Source organism: Pristiophorus japonicus, chromosome 23 (assembly GCF_044704955.1).
Source record: "Pristiophorus japonicus isolate sPriJap1 chromosome 23, sPriJap1.hap1, whole genome shotgun sequence".
NCBI classification, from domain to species: Eukaryota; Metazoa; Chordata; class Chondrichthyes; family Pristiophoridae; genus Pristiophorus; species Pristiophorus japonicus.
Genome location: NC_091999.1, coordinates 12,887,718 through 12,894,501, shown reverse-complemented (window position 1 = coordinate 12,894,501; position 6,784 = coordinate 12,887,718).

Below are 6,784 nucleotides of genomic sequence, written 5' to 3'. Positions count from 1 at the left end.
AAGAATCTGTTACATTTGAAACTTTTGTCAGTTCTGACGAAGGGTCACAGACCCGAAATGTTGCCTCTGCTTCTCTCCACAGATGCTGCCTGACCCGCTGAGATTTCCAGCTTTTTCTGTTTTTATTTGATTAGTTAATTCATTATTTATCATTTTAATTTTATTGCTTAATTGTTTTATCTAGTTTAGTTACTAATTAAATAAAGCAGGTATAAATTTGATTGTTTGTCTGACATCCAGTACCGGATGAGCAGAAATGTTCTCCAAATATTGGGAAGACCGAAGCCATTATCTTTGGACCCCGCCACAAATTGTGTTCCCTAACCACTGATTCCATCCCTCTCCTGAGCATCAATCTGAGAGTGAACAAGACTGTTCGCAACCTAGGTGTCATATTTGACCCCGAAATGAGTTTCGAGCCACCTATCTGCAGCATAACTAAAACTGCTTTTTTCCATCTCCGTAACATTGCCCACTTCAGCTCCTGCCACAGCTCTTCTGCTGCTGAAACCCTCATCCATGCCTTTCGACTTCTAGACTTGACAACTCACTCCTAGCCAGCCTCCCATATTCTACCCTACGTAAACTTGAAGTCATCCAAAACTCGGCTGCCTGTGTCCTAATTCGCACCAAGTCCCTCTCACCCATCACCCCTGTCTTGCTGACCTACATTGGCTCCCGGTTAAACAACGCCGCGATTTCAAAATTCTCATCCCCGTTTACAAATCACTCTTTTTCAGCCGCACAACCCCACAAGATGTCTGCGCTCCTCTAATTCTGCCCTCTTGAACATCCCTCATTATAACTGCTCCACCAGGGGTGGCAGTGCCCTCAGCTGCCTGGGCCCCAAGCTCTGGAACTCCCTCCCTAAACCTCTCCCTCTTTTTCCTCCTTTAAGACGCTCCTTAAAACCTGCCTCTTTAAACAAGCTTCTGGTCATCTGCCTTAATTCCTCCTTTTGTGTCTGCGTGTTAAATGTATGTGTTGTGTCTGTAACGCTGCTGTGAAGCCCTTGGGACGTGTTGCTCCTTTTAAGGCGCTATATAAATACAAGTTGTGATTCCAGCAATGGTCAGTTTGTCAGCCAGCGGAGGGACAAAGCCTGTCCAACTCACCAACCAATCAGCGTCCTGCAGCCCCGTGACGTCATTGCCCCTCAGCAGATTCTGCCATAAGATGGCGGCCGTTGGCGGGGGCCTGTCACCGGAAGAAAGCCCCGCAGCTGCCACCCCGGGGGCCCCACTCAGGGCAAACGCCGGAGCCACAGGTTCTTGTTCGGGGCTTGAGACCTACCCCGGATGTTTAGAAAGCCTCCCCGCCGGTTCAAGGGCTCCCCTGTGCCACCTGCCGCCGCCGCCTCCCCGCTCCGGAATCTTCTCTCCGCCTCCGGCCGTTGGGCGGCGCGTGCTCCACGGACACGTGATCCTGGCCCATGGCTTGATTGACAGCAGCTTCCGACCAATGGGGAGCGAGATCACAGGGAACAGCGGGCGGCCGAGAGTGATGCGCGCTGGAATGTCATGAAAAGTGCAGATGTCATGACATCATTGGTTCTCCTGCTGGAGGCTGGGTCAAGGCTGATGACATTCTGTGCTGACCCTTGACCTCCCTTGCTCCCCAGTGCAGACCAGGAGAGGTTGCGCATTCCAGCTGCTCACGGTGGGTTTGTCAGCTGATCCCAGCCTGGGCTGCAGTTGGAGAGACTGCAGTTAACCTCAGTGCCCTGGGCTCCTGCTACTGATCACTGTCCACTCACCCCAGCAGCAAAGTCCAAGTCTGCAAAGGGGACATTTTTTGGACTGTGATGCCCCCAAGGTTGAATAGGCTGCCAACAATCACTGCATACTCTCACACATTGGCCCTTTAGATGAGCACTAGAAGGCAACCAGCGACTGTGAAGGAATAGGAGGATATGTTGATAGGGAGGTGTGGACTTTAAACCCCGACGGGGACCAGTTGGGCCAAATGGCCTGTTTCTGTGCTGTACATTCTGTGTAATACCCTGAAAGGTCAAATCAAGGGAATCAGCAACAACAAAAATAAAACTTGATTTATATAACACCTTTAATGTGTAAAACATCCCAAGGAATTTCATGGAGTATTATAAGACAAAAACTTGACATCAAGCCACATAGGCAGATATTAGGACAGGTGACCAAATTGGTCACAGACATGGGTTGTAAGGAGCATCTGAAAGGAGGAATGAGAGGCGGAGAGGTTTAGGGAGCGAGTTTCAGAGCTTGGGGCCTAGGCAGCTGAAGGTTGGGCGATTATCATCAGGGATGCTCAAGAAGGCAGAATTAGAGGAATGCAGATATCTCTGGGGGTTGTGGGGCTGGAGGAGATTACAGAGATAGGGATGGGCAAGGCCATGGAGGGATCTGAAAACAAGCATGAAAATGTTGAAATCCAGGCGTTGCTTAACCGGGAAGTATGTAGGTCAGCGATGCTTCCCCAGCATTCTAGGCACACTCGCCTTCCCTCGTTCACCTGGACCTTGCTGGCTGCGATATTTCATCCTGCGTGCTCACTTCCACTTGCTTCTGCAAGAAAAAAACAAAAGGAAAAACAGCAGCGCTCTGTGAGAGGTCTTCCCTCCGCAGGTCAAACTTAGGTTATATGAATTACATTTCCCTTCCCGAATGCTTGAGCAGCAACTCCTATCTATTTAGCTCGTCAATTTTATTTTCACAAAAACCTGTGTCCAGCCTTTGTGATTTAACAATACAAAAGGTATCTGCAATGTGTTTACAGCAAGTCCTTTATCTTCCCCCTCGAGCAGTCTGTCGTGGAAGATAACGCATGACTCCAAATCATTCATTCCAAGCATTTTTTTTAATGTTTTAAGTCCAATGTTGTTACCATGCTGTGGCATTCAAGATCCATTACTGCAGATAAGAAGCTGAACATTACTGGAGTTCTTCTCTTTTGTTCCAGCAAAGTTCAAGGTCGTTAACACCTTGAAGTCATTTCCATTTTAAACAACCCTCTTGGTAATCTTGCACTATCATCATCATCATAGGCAGTCCCTCGAAACGAGGAGCGAAAAGGGATAAGTTTCAATGAAGGACCCAATATTCTGTATCCTGAACTTATGTTGAAGGGTGGAAGATGCCTGTGGACTAGTTTTTAAACGTGTGCTGGCCGTGGCACACCAGCCACCTCTACTCTCCAACTCCTCCCCCCAACCCCTCCTTCACCCCACTCTCCAACTCCTCACCCCAACCCCTCCTTCACCCCTACTCTCCAACCCCCCTCCCCCCAACCCCTCCTTCACCCCTACTCTCCAACTCCTCCCCCCAACCCCTCCTTCACCCCTACTCTCCAACTCCTCCCCCCAACCCCTCCTTCACCCCTACTCTCCAACTCCTCACCCCAACCCCTCCTTCACCCCTACTCTCCAACCCCCCTCACCCCAACCCCTCCTTCACCCCTACTCTCCAACTCCTCCCCCCAACCCCTCCTTCACCCCTACTCTCCAACTCCTCACCCCAACCCCTCCTTCACCCCTACTCTCCAACCCCCCTCACCCCAACCCCTCCTTCACCCCTACTCTCCAACTCCTCCCCCCAACCCCTCCTTCACCCCTACTCTCCAACCCCCCTCACCCCAACCCCTCCTTCACCCCTACTCTCCAACCCCCCTCACCCCAACCCCTCCTTCACCCCTACTCTCCAACTCCTCCCCCCAACCCCTCCTTCACCCCTACTCTCCAACTCCTCACCCCAACCCCTCCTTCACCCCACTCTCCAACCCCCCTCACCCCAACCCCTCCTTCACCCCTACTCTCCAACCCCCCTCACCCCAACCCCTCCTTCACCCCTACTCTCCAACTCCTCACCCCAACCCCTCCTTCACCCCACTCTCCAACCCCCCTCACCCCAACCCCTCCTTCACCCCTACTCTCCAACTCCTCACCCCAACCCCTCCTTCACCCCTACTCTCCAACCCCCCTCACCCCAACCCCTCCTTCACCCCTACTCTCCAACTCTCCCCCCAACCCCTCCTTCACCCCTACTCTCCTACCCCCCTCACCCCAACCCCTCCTTCACCCCTACTCTCCAACTCCTCCCCCAACCCCTCCTTCACCCACTCTCCAACTCCTCCCCCCAACCCCTCCTTCACCCCTACTCTCCAACCCCCTCAACCCCAACCCCTCCTTCACCCCTACTCTCCAACTCCTCCCCCCAACCCCTCCTTCACCCCTACTCTCCAACTCCTCACCCCAACCCCTCCTTCACCCCTACTCTCCAACTCCTCCCCCCAACCCCTCCTTCACCCCTACTCTCCAACTCCTCCCCCCAACCCCTCCTTCACCCCTACTCTCCAACTCCTCACCCCAACCCCTCCTTCACCCCTACTCTCCAACCCCCCTCACCCCAACCCTCCTTCACCCCTACTCCCAACTCCTCACCCCAACCCCTCCTTCACCCCTACTCTCCAACTCCTCCCCCCCAACCCCTCCTTCACCCCTACTCTCCAACTCCTCCCCCCAACCCCTCCTTCACCCCTACTCTCCAACTCCTCCCCCCAACCCCTCCTTCACCCTACTCTCCACCTCCTCCCCCCAACCCCTCCTTCACCCCACTCTCCAACTCCTCCCCCCAACCCCTCCTTCACCCCACTCTCCACCCCCCTCACCTCAACCCCTCCTTCACCTCTACTCTCCAACTCCTCACCCCAACCCCTCCTTCACCCTACTCTCCAACTCCTCCCCCCAACCCCTCCTTCACCCCTACTCTCCAACCCCCCTCACCCCAACCCCTCCGTCACCCCACTCTCCAACTCCTCCCCCCCAACCCCTCCTCACCCTACTCTCCAAATCCTCACCCCAACCCCTCCTTCACCCCAACTCTCCAACTCCTCCCCCCAACCCCTCCTTCACCCCTACTCTCCAACTCCTCCCCCCAACCCCTCCTTCACCCCTACTCTCCAACTCCCTCCCCCCAACCCCTCCTTCACCCCTACTCTCCAACCCCCCTCACCCCAACCCCTCCTTCACCCCTACTCTCCAACTCCTCCCCCCAACCCCTCCTTCACCCCTACTCTCCAACTCCTCACCCCAACCCCTCCTTCACCCCTACTCTCCAACTCCTCACCCCAACCCCTCCTTCACCCCACTCTCCAACTCCTCCCCCCAACCCCTCCTTCACCCCACTCTCCAACTCCTCCCCCCAACCCCTCCTTCACCCCACTCTCCAACTCCTCACCCCAACCCCTCCTTCACCCCTACTCTCCAACCCCCCTCACCCCAACCCCTCCTTCACCCCTACTCTCCACTCCTCCCCCCAACCCCTCCTTCACCCCTACTCTCCAACTCCTCACCCCAACCCCTCCTTCACCCCTACTCTCCAACTCCTCACCCCAACCCCTCCTTCACCCCTACTCTCCAACTCCTCCCCCAACCCCTCCTTCACCCCTACTCTCCAACTCCCCTCACCCCAACCCCTCCTTCACCCCTACTCTCCAACTCCTCCCCCCAACCCCTCCTTCACCCCTACTCTCCAACTCCTCACCCCAACCCCTCCTTCACCCCTACTCTCCAACTCCCCTCACCCCAACCCCTCCTTCACCCCTACTCTCCAACTCCTCACCCCAACCCCTCCTTCACCCCTACTCTCCAACTCCTCCCCCAACCCCTCCTTCACCCTACTCTCCAACTCCTCCCCCCAACCCCTCCTTCACCCCTACTCTCCAACTCTCCCCCAACCCCTCCTTCACCCCTACTCTCCAACTCCTCACCCCAACCCCTCCTTCACCCCTACTCTCCAACTCCTCCCCCCAACCCCTCCTTCACCCCTACTCTCCAACTCCTCACCCCAACCCCTCCTTCACCCCTACTCTCCAACTCCTCCCCCAACCCCTCCTTCACCCCACTCTCCAACTCCTCACCCCAACCCCTCCTTCACCCTACTCTCCAACCCCCCTCACCCCAACCCCTCCTTCACCCCTACTCTCCAACCCCCCTCACCCCAACCCCTCCTTCACCCCTACTCTCCAACCCCCCTCACCCCACCCCTCCTTCACCCCTACTCTCCAACTCCTCCCCCAACCCCTCCTTCACCTCTACTCTCCAACCCCCCTCACCCCAACCCTTCCTTCACCCCTACTCTCCAACCCCCCTCACCCCAACCCCTCCTTCACCCCTACTCTCCAACTCCTCACCCCAACCCCTCCTTCACCCCTACTCTCCAACTCCTCACCCCACCCCTCCTTCACCCCTACTCTCCAACTCCTCCCCCCAACCCCCTCCTTCAACCCTACTCTCCAACTCCTCACCCCAACCCCTCCTCACCCCCTCTCCAACCCCCCTCACCCCAACCCCTCCTTCACCCCTACTCTCCAACTCCTCCCCCAACCCCTCCTGCACCCCTACTCTCCAACTCCTCCCCCAACCCCTCCTTCACCCCTACTCTCCAACTCCTCACCCCAACCCCTCCTTCACCCCTACTCTCCAACCCCCTGACCCCAACCCCTCCTTCACCCCTACTCTCCAACCCCCTCACCCCAACCCCTCCTTCACCCCACTCTCCAACCCCCCTCACCCCAACCCCTCCTTCACCCCTACTCTCCAACTCCTCCCCCAACCCCTCCTTCACCCCTACTCTCCAACTCCTCCCCCAACCCCTCCTTCACCCCTACTCTCCAACTCCTCCCCCAACCCCTCCTTCACCCCTACTCTCCAACTCCTCCCCCCAACCCCTCCTTCACCCCTACTCTCCAACCCCTCACTCTAACCCCTCCTTCACCCCTACTCTCCAACTCCTCCCCCCAACCCTCCTTC